The sequence below is a fragment of the Diabrotica virgifera genome, chromosome 7, assembly GCF_917563875.1.
Source record: "Diabrotica virgifera virgifera chromosome 7, PGI_DIABVI_V3a".
Taxonomy (NCBI): domain Eukaryota; kingdom Metazoa; phylum Arthropoda; class Insecta; order Coleoptera; family Chrysomelidae; genus Diabrotica; species Diabrotica virgifera.
Window position 1 is genome coordinate 91,806,114 of NC_065449.1, and position 27,602 is coordinate 91,833,715.

Below are 27,602 nucleotides of genomic sequence, written 5' to 3' on the forward strand. Positions count from 1 at the left end.
TGTTGCCAGATGTATAGGGAATGAGTAGAAATGCCTATATTTTAATTTCTTTTATTGTGAACGTTAATAAATTTAATAATTTGAGAAAACCGCCGAAATTATACTCGTTTACCTTACTTGAAAAATACAATAGACTCTTAAATAAGAAAAATGCGGCTGGTTGGCAGATCAAGATTTTCGAGTGCTGGAAGGAATGTGAGAATTTTGAAACATGGTGTGTGCCAAATTTTGTAATACAGTAAAACCTCGATATAACGGACCTCTATATAACGGGCTTCGGATATAACGGACGAAAAATCCGGTCAAATGTAAAAAAATTAAAAACGTCCTGTTGATATGATACATGCTTAACCAGTCACATACCAAGGTACATTGAATACCAACGGGGTCCCCTTGGACCCCAAATGCTACATCTACCTAGAAACTTTAGTTGTATGTTTTTGCCAAAAATACAACATCGCATATTCAACCCATGGATCAGGGAATAATTTTGGAAACCGAACGAATATCTAGTAAAAAAAATTGTCTGTTGGCCAAGATGCAGACATAAGATTAGAAGATTAAATTACATATCTTATAATGCCGGAGAAGAAGTAGGTAGCTGAGATGTTTTATTTTACAATGGCTAGAAGTAGATGAAGGTGTCCCTGGATATAATATCACGACTGGAAGTGAAATAGCAGATGAAGTTATGAACCTAAAACATGAGGATGGAAGTGAATATAGCAAAGAAGAAGGCAAAACAACACTGCAAAAAATGAAGTTCTCAGAGGTAAGATCGCATCTTAACGATCTAATAACATTTATTGATTATTCAGACAACGAAGTTCAACTGTATTATACGCAATTTCGGAATAGTTGATTATAAAAAAACAGCAAACTTCAAAAGTGCAAACAAAACTTGATTGCTTTTTCAAAGCAGAATTACCGAAAGCAAGCGTGTCGATATCAAACAACGTCACTTCACGACGAATTTCTGAAGATAATTAAATAGAATTTTGTTTATGTTTTTTATTTATATTTAAATACAGTGTACATATTTTCAAAAAAGAAGTTTTTTTATTTATTTTAAACCTATTTTTATATAACGGACTTTCGGCTTTAACTGACCCTCCCAAGGGTCCCCCAATTAGTCCGTTATATCGAGGTTTTACTGTACTTTTGAATTAACAAATAATGAAGATCTAAGGGATCTTATCGCACTCCGGCAAGAATGAGGTCACAACTAAAAAAAAAGCAACATTTTCAGTAAAGGAAATAATATATCGTATATTTTTGTTTGCTATTGAATATTGAATAAACTTAAAAACAACCTGCTCTGCTAGTTTTCACAATCATAAACTTGTCAGGATGACACGTTCCACAATTAAAACATCCCCTGTTCCAGTGTTCGCATACATCAAAGTTTGTCCGACTAGACACCGTTAAGCTATTAACAAATTTTCAGTTTGCTACTAATAAACTTTTTTTGTACGCGGGATCCAGGCCTATTACAAGAATGCAATACAACTTGGAAAGAATTACAAGAGTTTGTAACAAAGTAACAACACGTAAATACCCTAATTTTTAGAAATGCGTTATAAGCAGTAATGTATGTGCCAATTAAACAGAGTTAATGAATTGCAAACAACAATAAAAATAAAATGAATGATAGAGGTGATCGTGTGAAAATTCTTGTTATTATAGGGGAAAATCTAGGCATGGATTAAACAAAATGTAAGCAATATTAAAGAGGGCAATGCCAATGTAAGAAAAATAATGATGTATAAATTATAAAAATAATTATGGTGCCTACTGAATTTATATAAATATTAACAATGTAAAAATAAAAAAAACATGCGATGGCCGGGAATCGAACCCGGATCAACTGCTTGGAAGGCAACTATGCTGACCATTACACCACCATCGCACTTTGTGTTTCAAGAAATAAATATCGAGACTCTCTATCTATGTACATAGGTTTATGAAAAATAGGTACATAAAGTGATAATCTGTAAACTACTTATAGCCAGTGGCGGATCTACGAGGAGGGAAAAAGGGAAATTTCCCTCCCTAGCAAGGTCCAAAATTAAAGAAAAAAATTGTTAAAATACAAAAAGATACTAGTTGCCATGAAACTTAAACCACAGCAGTGGCGTAAACAGGGGGGGTTTTGGGGGTTGTAACCCCCCATTGGCATGTACTTCGAGCTCTATACGCTTAACCTTCGGATGACCAAGCGGGGGAAATTGTGACCCCAGCGTATGTTTTTCTTTAATAAATTCAAAAGTATTTTCAATTTTTAACTCATTATTTTTTTATTTGACTTTAGTATCATTCTAGATATCCTCATATTTTGAAATAAAAAAAATTCCCTATATTTTACGAATAAAAAATATATTCTGAAGTTGATGTTTAGTAAAATACCGTCTATTATGTGTAATTCCAAGTAGTTTTACGCTAATGATGTCGAGTTTGCAAAGTAACAAGACACTTACTCAACATACACACTACACCTGACACTAATACTCATGTTGTGACTGGCTGAATGACATAAAGTCCATGCCATAAAAAAAAAATAAAAAAAAAATAAAAAAAAAAACTTCATTTTTTTGTTAATTGTCATTTTTGACATTTTTGACATTTTTGACCTGGAGTCATTTCCCCCCCCCCCCTTGGTCATCCGTGTAACAAAAAAAGGTTGGTCATCGGAAGGTTAACACCATTACTATTATATACCCTCTAGAGACCCCCCAGTAGTTGTACCCCCCTTAGGATTATCCTGGTTACACCGTTGAACTACAGACAGACAAATTGAACCCAATAAACACGCTAGTTAGGAAAATTATAAGAGAACTTAATGCATATAAGTTATTATTTATGTATTTTATGTAGTTTGGGTTTATCTTGTTATATCTTTTGATTGGTGTTTCATAGACAGTTCCCCCTAAGGAAAATTTCCCCTCCCGACGCAAATGTCTACCCACTGATTATAGCTAATACAAGATAACTTTGCTATGACTTTTTGTCTATCTATCTATAAGCGAGGTTCCTACAGCCTCTGCCGCTTCTCGCATTTCGACCGCCATCTTTTCTGTCCATCCATTCGTCTTCCTTGAGAAATAAGAAAAAAAGAAGACTTTTTGTCAATATGATATAAAATTTACTACGTACCTACTACAACTACAATGGTTAAGTAAGGTGTTGTTTTAATTTTTATTTAAAATGGCTTCGACTTTTTTTGAAGTTATACTTCTTTAGGCGCGATTGAGATTGAAGGTGAATTTATATTGATCTGCGCGCATGCGCACACCGACAGTATGGTATTAATCGTTATACGGGCTCTGATTGGGTGTTGAAATGATCTGTCAATAATAAATAATTGTTCAATATGAAGGTAAACAAATGTATACCTAATATATTAGTTTTATTGTTGTGAGGACAGAAACAAAAAAGTTTATAATTGTAGTGACATTTAAATAGTTTTTAAAATCAACAGGTACGTAATAATTGTAAATGTATCATAGGTACCTACCTATTTGAACCTACCAAAATACATAGTATGTAATACTTTTATTTACATAATTTGATTACCATCAAAATTTCTATCAATGTTCACCTAATATATTGTTTTCTTACTCTATGTTTTGTTTTTTTTTCAATTCTAAATCATTTCAATTCAAAATCAAAATAATTTAATTTAATTCAAAAATGTCAAAAGCTTAATCCGTTTAGTTAGTCGATCTTCGCACATAATGACACATTGCCTCCGTGGCGAAGCGTTTAAGGCGAATGAACCCCAATATACCAACCGCGCTGATAGCTGGTTCGAATCCCAATAAAAACTTTTATTTTTTTATTTTTTTTATACATTTTATGATTGTAAGTATATTTATTATATAATTTTATTTTCAGAAAATACGTATTTAGTTAAATTAGTAGTTAGACAATTAATATTCAGAAATCATTTGTGGCATTTTTAATGTGTTTGTGTGTGTTTTATTCTTTTATTATTTTAATTTTTGGCACTGTTTTAATAAAAATGTTTGAGAAGTAGTAAGTATAAATTAGTTTAATATTTAAATAAAATATAAATAAAAAGTATATTAATTTCGTTTAAATCATATAATAGAAGTATAACTTCTTACGTGCGTACAAAGTACACACACATTCTTTTTTTAATTGCCTAACGATTCTTGTAGGCCTAGGGCCTAGGGCGTCTGATCTTTTATGTTGTTCACAAATTTTATATTAAATTATTTTTATTCAATTTACATTACACTCACCAAAAAAAATTGTTATCTCATTGATTGTCTGGTTCCTCCGTAGTACCTATGCATTTACTATTCTTCTCCATTGTCTCCTTACCTAGGTCCTACTATAAATAATGTTCCTGATCTGCTCTCTTTCATAAATTATCCTGTTTTCAGTTTCAGTTACTTAATGAAACTGAAAGGACCAAAAAAGGTCTAATCTAGAAATTCTAAAGACTGGTCCTTCCAGTCTTTAAAACTTAAATTGAAAATTAATGACAAAGTGTCTCTTATTAAAAAATTAACAGGAAGGGACAATCTTGATCCTTCACTCGAAAGAGATTACACTTAATATGTGTGACGATAGATGGAAACCAACAATACTATCCCCTACAAAACTTAATTAACAATTAACAATAAAAAAACAATTTTTTTAATACAAACTATGTGAGAAAATTATCTATTACATATTGTTGTAGAATGGTTTTTTTGGGAAAAATTCAGAAAATAAATTTATATCATGGACCACGAGATCGTAGATTTTCTTCACCCTGTATATGACCAAAAATTGTATAGAGTATAATTGAGTTAATAAACAGTGCTTTTTCAAGGAAGGTGAAATCGGTAATGTGGTTTTCGTTAATGGGTTTTTTGAAAGGATTTACAGACAATGGTTCGAAAATATTGGAAAGTGCATGTTATTTCGTTTTGTAAACATCAATAGGATTTTTGTAAATAATTCGTAGAAGGTTTAAACGATAAACAAATTTTATTGAGTTTAGAATGTTTTGTTTAGTTTTTGAAAAACGATAGTAATTTGATGTCTCTTAGAATTTTAAAAAAATGGGAAGTTGGATACAAATTAAGTTGGTTTTCTTAGGAAAGGAAAGTATGAATGTTTTGGGTAGAGAGACTGTTTTTGATTGGTAGATAAAGATCGATGGAAGAGAAGAGAATGTGGAGTCGGAATTTCAGAGAGAAAAGATAGACTGTGTGATGAATATCGGGAGAGAGCAGTCCAGTTTTTGAAAAGTGAGAAGTCAGTGTAAAGTGGTAAAATCGGCCTTAGTTGAAACGAAATTGTTGACCGGTTGAGAAGTAAAATTTTCCTGTGTCCGAGGAAGATTCCTTTTGTTCTGTCTAGAACGAGTAGCTGATTGGTATCTATTTGCACAAAATATCGAGCAAGGAGAAAACTGAGTGGAGAATTCGAGCGAGTCCTGGTTTTGTTTGTTTTTTGAAGCAGTTTGGACGAGAGGGACCTTTTCGCAACGTAAAAAGAGTACGTGTGGGAGAATCAAGGACAACGCAATCTGGGAAAAGAAGGAGTGAAGAAACCAAAAGGTTAGTCAAATCATTTGTCGAAACGGAGAGAGCTTTTTTATATCCACACCATATATGCTCATATTTTTTTGTATTGAACAGTTCTATAACTCAGTTAGTCATTCCAACTTTAAGTAATCAATTCAAAATGAGAAAAGTAAATTTTATTAAATTTAGTATGAATAAACAATTATTTATTTAAATATTTTTTTTTGTTAAAACAAGGAGACATCAGAATTAAAGCTTGATTTATTAAGTAAGAAATTGTTGCAACAAATTTAGATTTTAGTAATTTTGTTTAAAAATCTTATTTACAGAGCATATTGGATAAATAAATAATAGATTACATTTATATGATATTGAATGTGTTTAATTTCCCTGTTTTATCCTGGAAGGAGTAAGCAACTAGAGATACTAGAAGCCACAAATCAAAGGTATTGCATCGAATACAAAATTAGCCCTGATAATAAAGTTTAATAGAAAATTTAATTTGAATTTGGTTTTGTTTTTACCTACATAGGCAGAAATTAAAATAATTGAGTAATTAATTAAATTAAGAATTTGCTAATCAATCTAATAAAAGAGATAAAGTAGAGCATAACAACATGGCGTCCCAACTGGTGGTGCATTAGAGAGTATTTCTGGTTGCAACTTTGAAAGGGAAGACAGAGGAAAAGCAGGTGATTGAAAGTCTATTCATTGAGTGGTCAAAATTGATATAATTGAATTACGATATATAAACTTCCTTTAGGTACAATTTCTAATAATTAATTTTATTAATTTGATATTTGCATTTGATGACTTTTTGAAATATTTGACAATAATTACATTGGGTAAGAGAGAGTGTTCGTGTCTGCAACAGATAGGGTGTTTTAAAATTTCCTATTTGGCGGGGATAGTATTTCTTGAAAAGAAATGCCCAGAGACAAGAAACAAAAGTAAAAAAAAACAAAAACAAGGAGAACATTTGGAAAAAGAAGAACATTCAGACCAAGAAGAACATTTAGAACGAGCAGATATTTTAGAAACAACAATCATGGCAACAGGAAAACAGGAATTACCAGAATTAGAAAAAATATTAGAGCTTATGCAAATGCAATCACAAAAAATGGATGAAGCAAAAAGGACAATGGATAAAAATCAGAACCAATCGAAACGAGTAATGGAAGAAAACCAAAAAGAAACATCAAAGAAAATGGATGAAATCAAAAGAACAATACAAGAGAATCAGGAGGAAACAAAACAAGCAATAGAAGAAAACAACAGAAATAGAGAGAGTATCAAGAAGGAAATGGTTAAAAAAATCTAGAAGATTGTAGAAAAAAACGAGAAACAGGAAATAGAGATTAAAGAAATCAAAATCAAAATGAAGAAGATCAACAATTGCCAGAAAAAGGAACTAGAGAATTTAGAAATCAAACTTGAAAACGCGTTACAAGAAGACAAGCGAGAAATAGAAGAAAAATTTAAACAAAATGAAAGAAAAATTGAGGAAATCAGGACAACAAAATTTCGGAGAAAGAAGAGAAATAATTATACATAGCACAGATGACGTGAACATACGGTTTGGCGGGGATGTAAGAAGATTACACCCAGTGCCCTTCATAAATAGCCTGAAAAAGAAAGTACAACACATCGGAAATTTTGAAACAGCTAAAGAAACGATCAGGAACCATCTTAAGTATGAGGCAGGTCTGTGTTTTGACAGCAAGGAGGAAGAATTTGACAGTTGGCAACAGTTTGAACAAAAATTTTTAAATTATTTCTGGAAAAAAGTCCAACAATTGGAAATAGACAAGGAATTACAAAATGGGAAATAAAATGATAGGATGGGTATCTCAGAAAGAACATACGCATTACAAAATATATAATAATGCAAAACATTTACAATATAATTATTCGTCAGAACAATTATTCGAATTGATTTCAAGACATTTTGAAGAAACGCTAGAAGACCATATCATGTTGCAAAATTACAAAGACATAGATAATTTGTGCCAATTTCTACAAATAAGAGAATCGCGTCCAAGGGAAAGAAAATCAAGAAAAGCGCAAGAAGATTACAGACACCAAGAAACAGAGGATTACAGAGATAGAAAACAAAATTATAGGAGGGAATATACAAGACGAGATTTTAATCCCAGGAGGGAAAACGAAAATAGAGACAACGGAAGAGGAAATTATGAACAAAGAAATAAGAAATGGAATGAGGACAGAAATCGAGAAAACCAGAATAGAAACACCACACGCACAAATCAAGAAAACAGAAATAATGGTAGGCAAAATGCACAGGGATATCGAGAAAACCGAAACAGATCCGACAGGCCAAGAGAAAATAGATGGGGATGAGAATGTGGAGTCGGAATTTCAGAGAGAAAAGATAGACTGTGATGAATATCGGGAGAGAGCAGTTTAGTTTTTGAAAATTGAGAAGTCAGTGTAAAGTGGTGAAATCGGCCTTAGTTGAAACGAAATTGTTGACCGGTTGAGAAGTAAAATTTTTCTGTGTCCGAGGAAGATTCCTTTTGTTCTGTCTAGAACGAGTAGATGATTGGTATCTATTTGCACAAGATATCGAGCAAGGAGAAAACTGAGTGGAGAATTCGAGCGAGTCCTGGTTTTGTTTGTTTTTTGAAGCAGTTTGGACGAGAGGAACCTTTTCGCAACGTCAAAAGAGTACGTGTGGGAGAATCAAGGACAACGCAATCTCGGAAAAGAAGGAGTGAAGAAACAAAAAGTTTAGTCAAATCGTTTGTCGAACGGAGAGAGCTTTTTTATATCCACACCATATATGCTCATATTTTTTTGTATTGAACAGGTCTATAACTCAGCCATTCCAACTTTAAGTAATCAATTCAAAAGGAGAAAAGTAAATTTTATTAAATTTAGTATGAATAAACAATAACTTATTTAAATAATTTTTTTTTGTTAAAACAAGGAGACATCAGAATTAAACTTGATTTATTAAGTAAGAAATTGTTGCAACAAATTTAGATTTTAGTAATTTTGTTTTAAAATCTTATTTACACAGCATATTGGATAAATAAATAATAGATTACATTTATATGATATTGAATGTGTTTAATTTCCCTGTTTTATCCTGGAAGGAGTAAGCAACTAGAGATACTAGAAGCCACAAATCAAAGGTATTGCATCGAATACAAAATTAGCCCTGATAATAAAGTTTAATAGAAAATTTAATTTGAATTTGGTTTTGTTTTTACCTACATAGGCAGAAATTAAAATAATTGAGTAATTAATTAAATTAAGAATTTGCTAATCAATCTAATAAAAGAGATAAAGTAGAGCATAACAACATGGCGTCCCAACTGGTGGTGCATTTCTGTGGTAGAGAGTATTTCTGGTTGCAACTTTGAAAGGGAAGACAGAGGAAAAGCAGGTGACTGAAAGTCTATTCATTGAGTGGTCAAAATTGATATAATTGAATTACGACATATAAACTTCCTTTAGGTACAATTTCTAATAATTAATTTTATTAATTTGATATTTGCATTTGATGATTTTTTTAAATATTTGACAATAATTACATTGGGTAAGAGAGAGTGTTCGTGTCTGCAACAGATAGGGTGTTTTAAAATTTCCTATTTGGCGGGGATAGTATTTCTTGAAAAGAAATGCCCAGAGACAAGAAACAAAAGTAAAAAAAAACAAAAACAAGGAGAACATTTGGAAAAAGAAGAACATTCAGACCAAGAAGAACATTTAGAACGAGCAGACATTTTAGAAACAACAATCATGGCAACAGGAAAACAGGAATTACCAGAATTAGAAAAAATATTACAGCTTATGCAAATACAATCACAAAAAATGGATGAAGCAAAAAGGACAATGGATAAAAATCAGGAACAATCGAAACGAGTAATGGAAGAAAACCAAAAAGAAACATCAAAGAAAATGGTTGAAACCAAAAGAACAATACAAGAGAATCAGGAGGAAACGAAACAAGCAATAGAAGAAAACAACAGAAATATAGAGAGTATCAAGAAGGAAATGGTTAAAAAAATCTAGAAGATTGTAGAAAAAAGCGAGAAACAGGAAATAGAGATTAAAGAAATCAAAATCAAAATGAAGGAGATCAACAATTGCCAGAAAAAGGAACTAGAGAATTTAGAAATCAAACTTGAAAACGCGTTACAAGAAGACAAGCGAGAAATAGAAGAAAAATTTAAACAAAATGAAAGAAAAATTGAGGAAATCAGGACAACAAAATTTCGGAGAAAGAAGAGAAATGGTTATACATAGCACAGATGACGTGAACATACGGTTTGGCGGGGATGTAAGAAGATTACACCCAGTGCCCTTCATAAATAGCCTGAGAAAGAAAGTACAACACATCGGAAATTTTGAAACAGCTAAAGAAACGATCAGGAACCATCTTAAGTACGAGGCAGGTCTGTGTTTTGACAGCAAGGAGGAAGAATTTGACAGTTGGCAACAGTTTGAACAAAAATTTTTAAATTATTTCTGGAGAAAAGTCCAACAATTGGAAATAAACAAGGAATTACAAAATGGGAAATAAAATGATAGGATGGGTATCTCAGAAAGAACATACGCATTACAAAATATATAATAATGCAAAACATTTACAATATAATTATTCGTCAGAACAATTAGTCGAATTGATTTCAAGACATTTTGAAGAAACGCTAGAAGACCATATCATGTTGCAAAATTACAAAGACATAGATAGTTTGTGCCAATTTCTACAAATAAGAGAATCGCGTCCAAGGGAAAGAAAATCAAGAAAAGCGCAAGAAGATTACAGACACCAAGAAACACAGGATTACAGAGATAGAAAACAAAATTATAGGAGGGAATATACAAGACGAGATTTTAATCCCAGAAGGGAAAACGAAAATAGAGACAACGGAAGAGGAAATTATGAACAAAGAAATAAGCAATGGAATGAGGACAGAAATCGAGAAAACCAAAATAGAAACACCACACGCACAAATCAAGAAAACAGAAATAATGGTAGGCAAAATGAACAGGGATATCGAGAAAACCGAAACAGATCCGACAGGCCAAGAGAAAATAGATGGGGATGAGAATGTGGAGTCGGAATTTCAGAGAGAAAAGATAGACTGTGATGAATATCGGGAGAGAGCAGTTTAGTTTTTGAAAATTGAGAAGTCAGTGTAAAGTGGTGAAATCGGCCTTAGTTGAAACGAAATTGTTGACCGGTTGAGAAGTAAAATTTTCCTGTATCCGAGGAAGATTCCTTTTGTTCTGTCTAGAACGAGTAGCTGATTGGTATCTATTTGCACAAGATATCGAGCAAGGAGAAAACTGAGTGGAAAATTCGAGCGAGTCCTGGTTTTGTTTGTTTTTTGAAGCAGTTTGGACGAGAGGAACCTTTTCGCAACGTCAAAAGAGTACGTGTGGGAGAATCAAGGACAACGCAATCTCGGAAAAGAAGGAGTGAAGAAACAACAAGTTTAGTCAAATCGTTTGTCGAAACGGAGAGAGCTTTTTTATATCCACACCATATATGCTCATATTTTTTTGTATTGAACAGGTCTATAACTCAGCCATTCCAACTTTAAGTAATCAATTCAAAAGGAGAAAAGTAAATTTTATTAAATTTAGTATGAATAAACAATAACTTATTTAAATAATTTTTTTTGTTAAAACAAGGAGACATCAGAATTAAACTTGATTTATTAAGTAAGAAATTGTTGCAACAAATTTAGATTTTAGTAATTTTGTTTTAAAATCTTATTTACACAGCATATTGGATAAATAAATAATAGATTACATTTATATGATATTGAATGTGTTTAATTTCCCTGTTTTATCCTGGAAGGAGTAAGCAACTAGAGATACTAGAAGCCACAAATCAAAGGTATTGCATTGAATACAAAATTAGCCCTGATAATAAAGTTTATTAGAAAATTTAATTTGAATTTGGTTTTGTTTTTACCTACATAGGCAGAAATTAAAATAATTGAGTAATTAATTAAATTAAGAATTTGCTAATCAATCTAATAAAAGAGATAATGTAGAACATAACAACATGGCGTCCCAACTGGTGGTGCATTAGAGAGTATTTCTGGTTGCAACTTTGAAAGGGAAGACAGAGGAAAAGCAGGTGATTAAAAGTCTATTCATTGAGTGGTCAAAATTGATATAATTGAATTACGACATATAAACTTCCTTTAGGTACAATTTCTAATAATTTATTTTATTTATTTGATATTTGCATTTGATGATTTTTTGAAATATTTGACAATAATTACATTGGGTAAGAGAGAGTGTTCGTGTCTGCAACAGATAGGGTGTTTTAAAGTTTCCTATTTGGCGGGGATAGTATTTCTTGAAAAGAAATGCCCAGAGACAAGAAACAAAAGTAAAAAAAAACAAAAACAAGGAGAACATTTGGAAAAAGAAGAACATTCGGACCAAGAAGAACAATTAGAACGAGCAGACATTTTAGAAACAACAATCATGGCAACAGGAAAACAGGAATTACCAGAATTAGAAAAAATATTACAGCTTATGCAAATACAATCACAAAAAATGGATGAAGCAAAAAGGACAATGGATAAAAATCAGGAACAATCGAAACGAGTAATGGAAGAAAACCAAAAAGAAACATCAAAGAAAATGGATGAAACCAAAAGAACAATACAAGAGAATCAGGAGGAAACGAAACAAGCAATAGAAGAAAACAACAGAAATATAGAGAGTATCAAGAAGGAAATGGTTAAAAAAATCTAGAAGATTGTAGAAAAAAGCGAGAAACAGGAAATAGAGATTAAAGAAATCAAAATCAAAATGAAGGAGATCAACAATTGCCAGAAAAAGGAACTAGAGAATTTAGAAATCAAACTTGAAAACGCGTTACAAGAAGACAAGCGAGAAATAGAAGAAAAATTTAAACAAAATGAAAGAAAAATTGAGGAAATCAGGACAACAAAATTTCGGAGAAAGAAGAGAAATGGTTATACATAGCACAGATGACGTGAACATACGGTTTGGCGGGGATGTAAGAAGATTACACCCAGTGCCCTTCATAAATAGCCTGAGAAAGAAAGTACAACACATCGGAAATTTTGAAACAGCTAAAGAAACGATCAGGAACCATCTTAAGTACGAGGCAGGTCTGTGTTTTGACAGCAAGGAGGAAGAATTTGACAGTTGGCAACAGTTTGAACAAAAATTTTTAAATTATTTCTGGAGAAAAGTCCAACAATTGGAAATAAACAAGGAATTACAAAATGGGAAATAAAATGATAGGATGGGTATCTCAGAAAGAACATACGCATTACAAAATATATAATAATGCAAAACATTTACAATATAATTATTCGTCAGAACAATTAGTCGAATTGATTTCAAGACATTTTGAAGAAACGCTAGAAGACCATATCATGTTGCAAAATTACAAAGACATAGATAGTTTGTGCCAATTTCTACAAATAAGAGAATCGCGTCCAAGGGAAAGAAAATCAAGAAAAGCGCAAGAAGATTACAGACACCAAGAAACACAGGATTACAGAGATAGAAAACAAAATTATAGGAGGGAATATACAAGACGAGATTTTAATCCCAGGAGGGAAAACGAAAATAGAGACAACGGAAGAGGAAATTATGAACAAAGAAATAAGCAATGGAATGAGGACAGAAATCGAGAAAACCAGAATAGAAACACCACACGCACAAATCAAGAAAACAGAAATAATGGTAGGCAAAATGAACAGGGATATCGAGAAAACCGAAACAGATCCGACAGGCCAAGAGAAAATAGATGGGGATGAGAATGTGGAGTCGGAATTTCAGAGAGAAAAGATAGACTGTGATGAATATCGGGAGAGAGCAGTTTAGTTTTTGAAAATTGAGAAGTCAGTATAAAGTGGTGAAATCGGCCTTAGTTGAAACGAAATTGTTGACCGGTTGGGAAGTAAAATTTTCCTGTGTCCGAGGAAGATTCCTTTTGTTCTGTCTAGAACGAGTAGCTGATTGGTATCTATTTGCACAAGATATCGAGCAAGGAGAAAACTGAGTGGAGAATTCGAGCGAGTCCTGGTTTTGTTTGTTTTTTGAAGCAGTTTGGACGAGAGGAACCTTTTCGCAACGTCAAAAGAGTACGTGTGGGAGAATCAAGGACAACGCAATCTCGGAAAAGAAGGAGTGAAGAAACAAAAAGTTTAGTCAAATCGTTTGTCGAAACGGAGAGAGCTTTTTTATATCCACACCATATATGCTCATATTTTTTTGTATTGAACAGGTCTATAACTCAGTTAGCCATTCCAACTTTAAGTAATCAATTCAAAAGGAGAAAAGTAAATTTTATTAAATTTAGTATGAATAAACAATAATTTATTTAAATAATTTTTTTTTGTTAAAACAAGGAGACATCAGAATTAAACTTGATTTATTAAGTAAGAAATTGTTGCAACAAATTTAGATTTTAGTAATTTTGTTTTCAAATCTTATTTATACAGCATTTTGGATAAATAAATAGTAGATTAAATTTATATGATATCAAATTTGTTTAATTTCCCTGTTTTATCCTGGAAGGAGTAAACAACTAGAGATACTAGAAGCCACAAATCAAAGGTATTGCATCGAATACAAAATTAGCCCTGATAATAAAGTTTATTAGAAAATTTAATTTGAATTTGGTTTTGTTTTTACCTACATAGGCAGAAATTAAAATAATTGAGTAATTAATTAAATTAAGAATTGGCTAATCAATCTAATAAAAGAGATAACGTAGAGCATAACAATATATATATTTTTAGTTGAATCAGGACGAAAAATAAAAACTTGCGGTTTGATAATTTCGCTTCAAATCAGTTTTAATACTAAACTGGAATCCGTCTTCAATTTTTCTGCGTATTCTAATTTCGATTAAAAGAACTTTTATTGCGCACAATAATAACTAGTTACTAGAGTGCCGAGTATTGGCGAGTATCTTTGTTTCCCATAAGATTAGTACATAGTATTAAACATAAATCCGTTTAAATATAAATCCTTAAAACGCTTTGCTTTTACAAATAAAAAGAGACGACACTGCTAACTACATAGTAACCATGATCTTATTAATCGGCAAGAGTAAGCGGCAGACAGAAGAAAATATGTAGCGATTACATAAACTCGTACTATTAAGTTCATTAACAACTTACTAAGAAATGAGAAAGCAATTGGTACATATCGTGGTTGTCGCAAGTTATTTGCTCGTGTCCAAAACTTACGAAACGGCAATTGATAATTTCAAAATCAAGTACAAATTTTAATATTTTATATTATAGGTAAAATTATGTAGCATATAAATATTATCTCTATATGGAAGGCAACTGTAAATACATATTTCTGACTAGTTGGTCGTCATCAGTACGGTGTAGCCAAGAAGTTACAAAAGAAGCATGTTAACTTGGGAAAGGGAAAGAATCACTTCAGGAGCAGTGTGACCAGTAATATTAGAAGACCTTAAGGACTCAGGGCAACAACTAACACATCCACGTTACAGCTACCTAAGAAGAGGAATGCCAAACGTTTAAAACAAATAAAAATCTTTCTATTAAATAGAAGTTTTCATATTAACATCGAAAAAACAAAAATAATGATCGTAGACAGGACAAATAATAAACAGATTTGCATAATTGTGCTCCCTGATAACCGACAATGGCGATTGCTTCTAGGAATTCAAGCGTAGATTAGCAATCACCCGCACCGCAGCAGCTAAATTAATTATATATTGTCGGTCGGCGACGTTGTCCGATGCCTAAAGCGCTGGTTTCCTCGAAAGCGGTGCCGACAAACTGCGACCGTAACACTGCGATGAATGACATCATAAAAAACTGTACCATGCAAAATAATAGCGATGGTTTCCAAGGATGCGTTGGAAGCCACCGCTTGCTGAGGTTGCACATTCCATTGCCGCAGTGAAGAGCCTTGAATTTTTCACCGTAATCTGATGTAATTCATCGCAGTGCTACGGTCGCAGTTTGTCGGTGCCGCTTTCGAGGAAACCAGCGCCAGTTCTCTCTGTTGCTCCAGTCCTCATCGGATAATTCTCTTACGCTCATAGATCTTCGTATACCACCAATACAAGATTTTTAAGATTTTTCGGTCTTCCTTTTTTCGTTTTTCTCTTGGTACCCATCTCATTGTCTTTTTAGCGAGTCTTTCCTAGCTCATCCATTGAACGTGCCCGTAACAAGCTAATGGTTTTTCCCCTATGCAGTCAGTAACTGTTTTTGTTACACCGATTGCTAAATTGATTAAAATATGGAAAGACCGAACAATAACAAGGAGTACCAAGCTCAGGTTGGCCAATGCCGTTATATTTCCCATTGCTATATACGCAGCTAAAACATGGACTCTCAAAAAAATCGATAGAAGTATATAAGATTAAAGACTTCGAAACCCAGGCAACCAAGTGACGTCAATAACGTCAGTTTTTGGTTAAATATATACACGTGTTTGAACGTTACGTCATATAGACGTCTTTTTTGGGTGATTTTAAATACATAGGATTAATGACTTTAAAATACATTTAAAAACATATTTTCATTTCAGACAGCCCAAGTCTGACGTCACAAAATTGGGAGGAGCTTAAAGACTTAATGCTTATTGTTTATCAGGGTTACCAGTTTTACTGACCCGTGTTGAGCTGCCCCCCCCCCACTTGCAAAAATCAAAAAACTTATAGCCCTGATTTATGAGCTATTTATGAGCTTTCATATTCCGCAAACTAAAAATTTTGAAGTCGATCCACTGAGCAGGAATTTAATACTTTAGTGCGGGGGGGGGGCTGAGTCAGCCCCCCCCCACTACTTAAAAATAGGAATATTGAATCGGTTTTTGCGGCAGAATTACGAGCTATTCATGAGCTCTTGAAATTATATAGTTTCGATTTTTGAGCTCATCCCCTTCACCCCCAAACAACCCTTTAATTGATTTAACTTTAGAGAAAAATGCTGAGAAAACTTAAAATATATCGTATTGCGGATATAATTCCCATAGCTTATATACTCTAACAATAAACTATTAAATCACGTGCATTTCGATTATTGAGCTACAACCCCTTCGCAAGAAAACCACCCTATCTTCCCGGCTTAAGAGAAAGTTGTACTTAAAATGCTTTAAATTAATTATTTGGCGACTACATATCATTTAATAATTTATAAGCTTCCAAATTACGCGCACTTAGATCAGTAAATTGCAATTTATTTTGTATAGTGCAGTCCCTGATGGTTAAAATCAACGATTACCTTCAATTTCGGTGAACCTTCATCGATTTTCACGAAAATTGGTCAGTGGTTAGAGGATACGTCAAGAAATAAAGGTGACATGGTACCACCTTGCGCCTTTACCCTGAGGGTGGATACCGCCCCTTCTCGGGGGTGAAAATTATTTTATAAAAAATAACTGCACAAATCAATAAAAGAACAAAATAAGAGCAAAATTTATTATATAAAGTTATTAAAATAAGTCAATACTTTTTAAGTTATTAAAGATAAAATATTTTAATTATTCGTGAAAAAATATGCATGTTTTGAAGCGGTTTTTCGTAAATCACTGAAAAACTGTAAGATTTTACAAAAAAGTTTATAGTAGTTTAATTCGTATAGCTTATATTCTATAAGAATAAACTCTTAAATCACGCGCCTTTCGATTATAGAGCTACAACCCCTTCGCAAGAAAACCATCCCATATTCCCGGCTTAAGAGAGAGTTGTACTTAAAATAATTTAAATTAATTATTTGGCGACTACATATCGTTTAATAATTTATGAGCTCGCAAAATATACGCATCTCAATTATTGAATTGCCATTTTCTTTCTATAGTGCAGTCACTGAAGGTAAAAATCAACTATGACCTTCGATTTCGGTAAATCTCCATTCATTTTCACGAATTGACAATAACAACTTGCGGGTTTAGCCTGGTGTATATGTCACCCCTTCTCGGGGGTGAAAATTACTTTATTAAAAATTACCCCACAAATCGAGAGAGGGACAAATTTTAAGCAAAATTTGTTATATAATGTTATTAATAAATCAATACTTTTTGAGTAATTAAAGATCAAATATTTTAATTTTTGTGAAAGAAAATTCATGCTTTAAAGCGATTTTTCATAAATAACTCAAAAACTGTAAGTTTTTACAAAAAAGTTTTCATCTCTAAAATTGAAGCTAATAAAAAATATAATAAATTGCTTACTTGTAATACCCTTTAATGTTAATTTAAAGTAAGGTATTGGTAATTAAATGTATATTTTTTTCTGCGACTGTTCAAATATAAGGATTCAAGCTTAAATAACGGGAAAGAGATGCATTTTATAACACTTAGGTACTAAATACTTATTATATATTTATATATATTTACTATGAGATCTCTAACGCGAGAATTTTAATGTCACCGTTGCATGTGGTTGTCTTTTTAAAGACAGATCATATGCTATGATTTTTTTGTGACGGATATTCTTGAGTTGGGGTTGATTTCATGTAATCCAATGAACTATCTTTCAGTAAAGTCGTCCCAGGAACGCAACTCATAAATATTGGCAATATCATTTTAAAGTCTTCTACTTTAAAATGTATCATATGTATCTGAATTGCCGATATAAATGAGTCAAATTAAATAAATTATTAGAAGAATTTTTTTACTAAGCAACAACATTTTTGTTTCTGTTAGTAGTAGGGTACCGGGTACAGTTGTTGGCCGGTCACTAGTGATTGGCCACTTTCACAAAAATCCGAAATATTAAGATTTTTAGAAAGTATAAGGAAATAAATGTATTTGCATTGCAATTCGGCAACATTGCTATATATTTGGTCTAGCCATTATATCTCTCAGTTAATATTGTCTAGTTGTGACAGCGTGTGTTGTTCGAAGCTTAACAGGTGCATCCAGTTTTAAGAGTTTTTTAAAGAATTTGTTAAGGAAGGCCATTCATGAGGTGAGTTATCTTGGCTAATAATATTGTGTATCTGCTTATATTAATGTTTTGTGATGATTTAGTGGGGTACATCTTACGTTATCGGTGGTTTTAATAGTAAGGTTATAATTTTTTGCCGGTAAATTTTAGTGGCCAAGCACTGTATCTTAAATATGTCCGCATTATAATGATTGGCCTACCGGCCAATTACTGTACCTACTTTAAATTAAAATATTTATTATATTTACGCTCTTTTAGCTTAGTTTGGCCCAACACAACATATTTCAAGCATTTTTTCTTATTTTTTATGGCAATAACTGGTGGTTGGCCGACTGCCAATCACTAAACCACAGGGTGGCCAATAACTGTAATGTGTAATAAGAATATATTTTTTGTCCGGATTCGTTTTTATAAAATTACAATTATTTTAGTTGTTATAAAATTAATGCCAATGCGGGCAATCTGAATCAAATTTGAAACGTCCGTATTGTAGATAACATTATTAGATACTATTAAATGATTTTTATTTTTATAATAAAAAATGCCAAATATCCGGAAAGATAAAACGTATCACAAAAAATATACAGAACAAGATCTTCAGTCTGCTTTTCAGGCCATAGAAAATGGCATGAGCCAACGGAAAGCCGCTGAACAATTTAATGTGCCAAGAGCAACACTGCAGTTTAGAGCAAGCGAAATATTTAATGAAAAAACTAACCTTGGTCCCAATCCTAGTCTTTCTTTGGAGGAAGAGAATCGTTTAAAGAATTGGATCGTAACATGCCAAGACAAAGGTTTTCCAGTAAGAGTGGAAAATATACAAGACTCGGTTAAAGGTTTTCTTGATGCAAATCCACGTGCTAATCCTTTTACTGACAATCGGCCCGGAAGAGGTTGGTATAGATCCTTTTTAAAGAGACATCCAGATTTAAGCGAGCGAACTCCAGAAGCGGTAAGAGCAGCAAGTTCAGTTGTGTCTGAAAAAGATATAAGAAAATGGTTCACCGGTGTTCAAGAATATTTACACCGTAAACGTTACATTGATATTCTTCAAGACCCCTCACGTGTTTTTAATGGGGATGAAACCTGCTTCCTCTTGTGTCCCAAAAATAAACGAGTGTTGGGTGTAAAGGGAAGCAAAAATGTATATCAAATAAAACATTACTCCAAAGTTAATTTGACGGTTATGTTTAGGTTTGCAGCATCTGAAGAAATAACAGCACCGATGATTATTTACCCATAAAAACGACTTCCTAGCAATGTTACAAATTCAGTTCCTCGAGAATGGGGCATAGGCTGTAGCGATACGGGATGGATGAAGAATGAAAACTTCTATGAATACATAGGAAAAGTCTTATATAAGTACCTAGTTGCAAAAAACACTAAATTTCCAGTCATTTTGTTCGTTGATGGACATAAAACTCACTTAACCATTCAAACCAGTGAATTATGCTCAAAGTTACAAATTATTTTAGTGGCATTATATCCCAATGCGACCAGAATTATACAGCCTGCAGATGTTGCTGCATTTAAACCATTAAAGGCAAATTGAAACCGGGCAGTATTAAAGTTTAGACGAGAAAACCCAAAAAAAAGATACTATCGTCACAGAAGATACAGTGATTCTAGATATTTAATCGACATCCGATAATCTGCCTTTAGTAAATCAAGACAACTCATTATATAAAGAAATTAACACCTCAATTGACAAATTCTTTTTTGGCCAAAAACCCCAGAAAGAAAGGGTAAAAAGCAAACAGAACGGTTGCCTTTCGTGCTCACTTCTTCAGATCGTCAAAATGCAGAGAGGCGTAAAATTGAAGAGAAAGACGAATAAGAAAAAATAAAATTAGAACGAAAACAAAAGCGAATTGACGCAAAAGTAAACAAAATAAAGAAACCAAGAAGAAAGTAATAAAAAAAATTGCCACAAGAGCCAATTCCGAGAGCAAAAAATGTCAAAATGTTGTGAAGAATAAAGAAAATGTTACACTAAATACAGGTGATATTGTAGATACAAATACTTTTAAATCAGACACACTTCTTGATCATACAATTAAAAGCACTACTTTGAGAAGTGGAGTTAGAGTACATATACCAGAAGTGATTAACGCCAAAGAAAACCACGAACTGCCACGGAACCAATTTCCTGATTCTGTAGAGGAAAACGCTATTCTGCCCTCAATTGATAACGTATCTTTTGATGTCTCCAACAATAAGAATTCATCAAATTTGAGGAATACTTCCCAAAGCAAATGTACAAATTTGGAAACCAGCAAAGAAAAACGTGCTGGTGAGTCGGCTAAAAGAAAGTTGTTTTTCGAAACAGAGGGATATCCAGAACATGAAAAAATACAAATTCTCTCAGATATATTGGTGCAACAATCAGACAACACCAACATATCTGTAAATAATAATCTTTTGTATACAGGATTGTGCTATTCTTGTTCCTAAAATATTTCTAAATCAAAAGTTGGAATAAAATGTTTATTTTTTGTCAGAGGCTCCCATATTGGTAGTTGTGTTAAAAAACAACAAGAAATTGAAAATCTAAATAGTTTTGTGTGCCCTAACTGCACAAACAAAAAAAGAAAATTAGGAATTTTATCAGTGGCCCATAACTGTAATTCTATATGCCAATAACTATGTTTGCATAGCCAATAACTGTGTAATTTTGTATGTTTTTAAATTTGTGTTAATTTTTTATGTACATTATTATTTTTACTAAAATAACCTGAGTTTTTATAAAATTTGATGTTTCATTGTTACTTAAAAACCATTACAAAATATTTCACATTAAAATATACCAATTTACAATTTTAATTCAATTTGAAATCCCTTAAGTGGCCAATCACTGTACCCGTTACCCTATTTTGTATTTTGACAACGGCACCCGATTTGGGCGTCGAAACGTTAATAAAAATCATTTTTTAATAATATTGTGGCTTATTTCCCATTATAAATAGTTAAAATTGTAAAAATGCCACAAGAAAATAGCTTCAGAACAACATTACTAAATACTTGTTAAAGTACTTAGAAATACCTATCAAAAATGAGCTCCAGGCTCCACCCTCAGAAACTGGCAATTCAATTATTGAGATGCGTATATTTTGCGAGCTCATAAATTACTGAACGATATCTAGTCGCCAAATAATTAATTTAAATTATTTTAAGTACAACTCTCTCTTAAGCCGGGAATATGGGATGGTCTCCTTGCGAAGGGGTTGTAGATCAATAATCAAAAGCAGCGTGATTTAAGAGTTTATTAAAAACTTACAGTTTTTCAGTCATTTACGAAAAACCGCTTCAAAACATGCATTTTTGTCACGAATAATTAAAATTTTTGATTTTTAATAACTTAAAAAGTATTGACTTATTTTAATAATTTTATATAATAAATTTTGCTAATAATTTTTTCTTTTATAGATTTGTGCAGTTATTTTTTATGAAATAATTTTCACCCCCGAGAAGGGGCGGTATCCACCCTCAGGGTAAAGGCGCAAGGTGGTACCATGTCACCTTTGTTTCTTGAGGTATCCTCTAACCACTGACCAATTTTCGTGAAAATCGATGAAGGTTCACCGAAATTGAAGGTAATCGTTGATTTTTACCTTCAGTGACTGCACTATACAAAATAAATTGGAATTTACTGATCTAAATGCGCGTAATTTGGAAGTTTATAAATTATTAAATGATATGTAGTCGCCAAATAATTAATTTAATGCGTTTAAGTACAACTTTCTCTTAAGCCGGGAAGATAGGGTGGTTTTCTTGCGAAGGGGTTGTAGCTCAATAATCGAAATGCACGTGATTTAATAGTTTATTCTTAGAGTATATAAGCTATAGGAATTATATCCGCAAAAAGATATATGTTAAGTTTTCTCAGCATTTTTCTCTTAAGTTAAATCCATTAAAGGGTTGTTTAGGGGTGAAGGGGATGAGCTCAAAAATCAAAACTATATAATTTCAAGAGCTCATAAATACTCGTAATTCTGCCGCAAAAACCGATTCAATATTCCTATTTTTAAGTAGTGGGGGGGGGGGGCTGACTCCACTAAAGTATTAAATTCCTGCTCAGTGGAACGAGCTCAAAATTTTTAGTTTGCGGAATATGAAAGCTCATAAATAGCTCATAAATCAGGGCTATTTGTTTTTTAATTTTTGCAAGTGGGGGGGGGGGCAGCTCAACACGGGTGTTTTACCGATTTTTCAGTAAACCTTTTGATTTTAACTCCAATATCCTGACCTACTGAAAAACTACTGAAATCTATCAATCTAATATTGGCCGATATTAACAGGTAAATTTCTATAAAATAGTCTTTAAAAATATGAGATTATTTGGGCGCGTCCGTATTATAAAGATGGCCGTAAATACCAGGTCATAAATAAGGAAATCTACATATAACTGCTTTGGAGATATTTGAAACTGGCCGTTAGTACAGATGGCCGTTAACACATGTTTTACTGTACCTATTTACATGGCCTAAAAAATCTACTGATTTTTTCAAAACAAGACTACTGAAAAAGTAAAATCCGACCTGGCAACCCTGTTGCTTATATTGACTTCAAACTCCAAACAATTTCGTTTATTTTATAAAAGAAGAAATTTTTCATTTATTGTTTATGTCCTCTGTGTTGTTAAATAAGACTTTTCATTTAGATATTTAGTTAAAGAAACGTGTTAATTAAGAGATTTTATTCGTTTTTCTCAAGTGAGTTAGTTCAATGCAATAATTCTTCTTGAAAACTGTTTAAGGTTATGTTTGGTGTTTATCTTGTGTTATGAACTAATTACGTGTTGTTCACGATTCTTTTTGATTTAATGGACAGCGTTAAATTAAGATATTATGCTGGATAGTTTGTTAATAAATTATTTATTAGTTAATATCTTGTTTCAGTTTTGACAGAGTAAGTAGGCCTATTAGTGAAAATTCTATGTTGCATTAAGGGTATTGTAAGTCTATACATTTTAGAAAGTCTTCCATTTAGTTTTACTTTTATCCTATGGGCTAAATTTAAAACAGTTAAATGAAAAATTGCAATACCAACAATGCCTATACGAATAATATGAAAAATAATCTAAAGAACGACATAACAACTACGTTTTTGCTATCACGTATTTAAAACGTGATAAAAATGACGTCAATAAAGGTGTGACAAATTCACGTGAATTTTGACGTCGAAAAACGTGATAAAATGACGTGGTTTGGTGATAATTATGACGTCTTTTCAACGTTTTGTAAACGTTAATTTATTGGTTGCCAAAAAAGTAAACCGATCATACCTAAATTACTTCGACCACATAGCCAGATAAACGGGGACCATGGAACTATTGCTAGTAGAAGGAAAGGTAGAAGGCCGAAGACCAAAAGGAAGATCTCCAAAGAAGATGGGCAGACCAAATGAACACTCTGGTGGAAAAATCCCTACATGAAGCCGTTCATATGACACACGATCGCAACCAATGAAGACAACAAGCTGTTGGAGACAGCAGCAGCATATTTAGAGTGTCACCACGCCCTAACAAGGGCTCCAGGAATGAGGAGAAGATATCTATGTCCGAACTTTTTACCTAATTGAAGCAAGTTCTTTTTTTTTGTATATTGAAGATATCGTGTTTTATTTCTAATTCATAAACATTGTTTACATGTACATTTTTTAGTGAGCCAAGGATTAGCTTCTTCGAGTTTCTTTCTAATGGCCTTTAGAGATGTATTTTTTCTCTATATTTTCGCCTTTCTACCCTAATTAGACAAGACGAAAACGGCGGGTTCGTTGGAAAAAATATTCCATGAGATTTTTTTGCATAATCACAGTCGTGAGACATCCCAGAATAAGGTTCAAGAAGTCGCCCACGCGAAAAGTGGTCCAAATTTTTTTAACGATTTTTTTAATCAGATTGCAAAAGGTGATTGTTTTCGGCCCGGACAATTTTTTTTAGATATTTCGGACCATTCGGGACAAAAAGGTTTCTTGTAATTTTTCTCTAAAAATGATCGTGTTCGAGTTATGCAATTTAAAATTTGTAAAACGCGAAAATGGCCATTTTAAGACTTAATAACTTGGTTAAAAATTATTATTATGAAAGTCAGAAAGTGACTAAATCAAATTTAAAGCCCCCCTCCCCTACATGATCCTGAAGAAATTTGTGTCATTAATTTATTACTAAGCTGTTATTTTTAATTATTAATAATGAGCGGTAACATCGTATTGACGCAGCTGTAAATGTAAGTGCGAGTGAGATGCGCCATTGGACTGCCTGAATGGCATCTCTTTCGCACTCATCATGGACGGCCGCCTAATACGTGTATGGCGCTCATTATTATTACTTAAAAATAATAACAGCTTAGTTATCAAATAATGACAAAAATTTCTTCTTGATTTAGTCACTTTCTGACTTTCATAGCAATTCAAGTAAAACTTTTTCCTGAGTTAATAGGCCTTGAAAATGGCCATTTTTCGTTTTTTTTTTTCAATTTTAAAATGCTTTTAAAATTAATTAAAAGGCCAAAATTATTTTTCAATTAAATCTCATCGAGGTAAGTATTCACTATTCTGGCGACATCAAGATGTGTGTTATCGTGCATTAGCACGAATCTTCCATATTCAATATGCCTGGAAAAGTGGCAAAACACTTACGTTTCCGTGTCTATTTCAAAACCGCGCTGTCGTGAAATGAACACGCAAACGGAAATACGCTCCCCGGCTTCCCCTGCCGATCTGTGATAATAATTCTAGCTAGTCAAAAGGTGTCCATGTGTTTAGTCGGTGCTCGAAATATAATTATTATAGCTTTATGTACCTATAAGAATTTGTTACTTGCACATTCTGTATAAAAGCGTCAGTACTTATTATTGAATGAACCAATTAGGTATTCATTAGTTTAACCCACGTACAGCGCACTAGCAGAAAATGCAGATCTTGTATTTGAAAATTTCGTTTTTCTGTAAAATTTATAGAAAGTTGGAATAATGTTGAAACAACTGTTTTTACATGCAATTTATATTATCAACTTTTCTAAGTGGACACTAATTGAATAGATAATTAGGGTTTGTGCATTTCCTTATATTTAATAGTACAAACATGATTTGTGTGTTATATAAAACTAATTTAGATTTGTTTCATGGTTTGCAGACTAATATTTTTAATTCTCAAAACTATTATTTTTTCACATATTTGTCTTATACTTATTTTAAAGATGCCTATTTTATAGATATGACCACATTGACCCATCATATTGTATTCACGGCAGCTCGAAATAGATCAGTTGACGTTAGACCACTTCCTAAGATTGGCCAGAAGGGATATACGTCTACGTCTAGGACCTCTCTTGCCCTCAATCAGAATCAACTCTAGAATTCGCTATTTATTATTACGCCTAATGTGGCCGAAGTAAGCCAATTTTCTGTTCTTTACGGTGTTAATAATTTTTTTGTCTTTCTTAGTCTCTGGAGAATAGTTATGTTAGCTGTGTGGTGTATATGAGACCCTCAACATACATACTTCGGTAGCACCACCTTTCAAACGCCTTTAATCGTTTTGTGGCATCTTCTGTAAGATTCCAGTTTCTACTCCGTAGAACAGGACACTAAAGACCTAAAGACGTAACATCTAAGAATTCTTATGCGTATATTGATACTTAAAGATAAGTTGCAGAAAATCTTCCTGAGACTGTTAAAAGAGCTGCTGTCTTTTTCAATACGAGTTTTTATTTCGTAGCTATGATCCCAGGTATCCTTAATATTGCAGCTCACATAGCATGTTTTCTGTATTCTTTCTAACGGTGTATTGTTTATTGTAATTTCTCCATTTATGTTGGTGTCCTTACTAACAATCACCATTTTTGACTTCTTACAATTTAGTTTTGTGCGCCGTATTTGTTACATGTCTCTACAACATTATCCATCATCCTTTGGAGCATCTACGCACTATCTGCCGTCAATACTGTATCGTCTGAATATCTAATATTGTTTATAAGTTGTCCGTTTACTTCAATGCCATTTTCTGATCCGTCCAAGACCTCTCTAAAGATGTTTTCAGAGTATCGCTTAAATAATTCTGGTGACAGTTTGCAACCCTCTCTAACTCCTTTTTCGACTGTGAATATTTCGGACAGTTCATTTTCAAATCGAACTGTTGCCTGTTGCTTTGTGTTGGAGTTATAAGTTTGAGACCAGTCTTACATCATTACCATCCAGTCTTGATGTTTTTAGGATATCTATTAGTTGTGCATATGGGATTTTGTCAAGTTCCTTGATAAAGTCCCACCTGAGAAACGTATACCATACGTATTCACACCATTCTATTATAAGTTCCGTGAATTTTCCAGCATTTGGTTTTGGTTGTTAATCTTACTCTTAATAGTCCCGTGGGAATGTCATAATTTGACATTTGACCTACCATGGCGGGCTGCCCCAAGCTATTATTCTCGCGTTTGGTGGTGGCAAATAACAGCAGTGCAAATTTAAAATTGTGACTGAATCGCTTCGCCGCGTTAACCTCCATCTTGATAAAAACCGTTTTTGCTCAATATCTCGGCCATTTTCAACTTTTCGAGAAAAACACGTTGACAATCATTAATAACTAATATTGTCAAATTTTAATAATACCCAGTTTTTTATTCTTTTGAAAAATTATTACTTAATGGTTTTTTCAGTTTCTCATACTGTAGCACCAGTGTGGATAACAAAGGCAAAAAAATAATAATATGTAACTCGACAAATTAAACAAACATAAAAATATAGTTGGTGCTACATAACTTTTCGGAGTACCTCGGTAGCTCTAAGTCTTCAGAGATCTAGGGGTGTGGATTCTTAATAGATTTTAAATATAATACAAACTCAATTGCTCGGGGGGCGCCATAATTAGAAAAAAATGAAAGACGAAACATACTTAAAACTTCAAAATAAAATAATTAAAGTAACAAGTTAATAAAAATATATAGTTATCATAAGATACAAACACATTTACATAAATATAAATATATTATGACCTACCATAGTGTTCTCAGTTGAATATCATTTAGGAACAAGAGAAAGGGATCAGATAATAATATTATCAATCAAAAAAAATATATAAAATGAATCTATCTGAAAATATTTTTATTAAAATTAAAAAATAAAACAATGAAAAATGAT

The 27,602-nt window shown here is 32.6% G+C and overlaps 1 protein-coding gene and 1 non-coding gene across 2 annotated transcripts in view; both read right to left on the bottom strand.

The window, feature by feature from the left end:
- The window catches only part of LOC114335682 (protein yellow-like), a 332,848-nt gene that overhangs the window by 133,731 nt on the left and 171,515 nt on the right, over positions 1 to 27,602 (bottom strand). The gene's annotated exons all lie outside the window — the stretch shown is intronic.
- Positions 1,838 to 1,909, bottom strand: Trnag-ucc (transfer RNA glycine (anticodon UCC)). The gene has a single exon. It is a non-coding gene; the product is annotated as a tRNA-Gly (tRNA).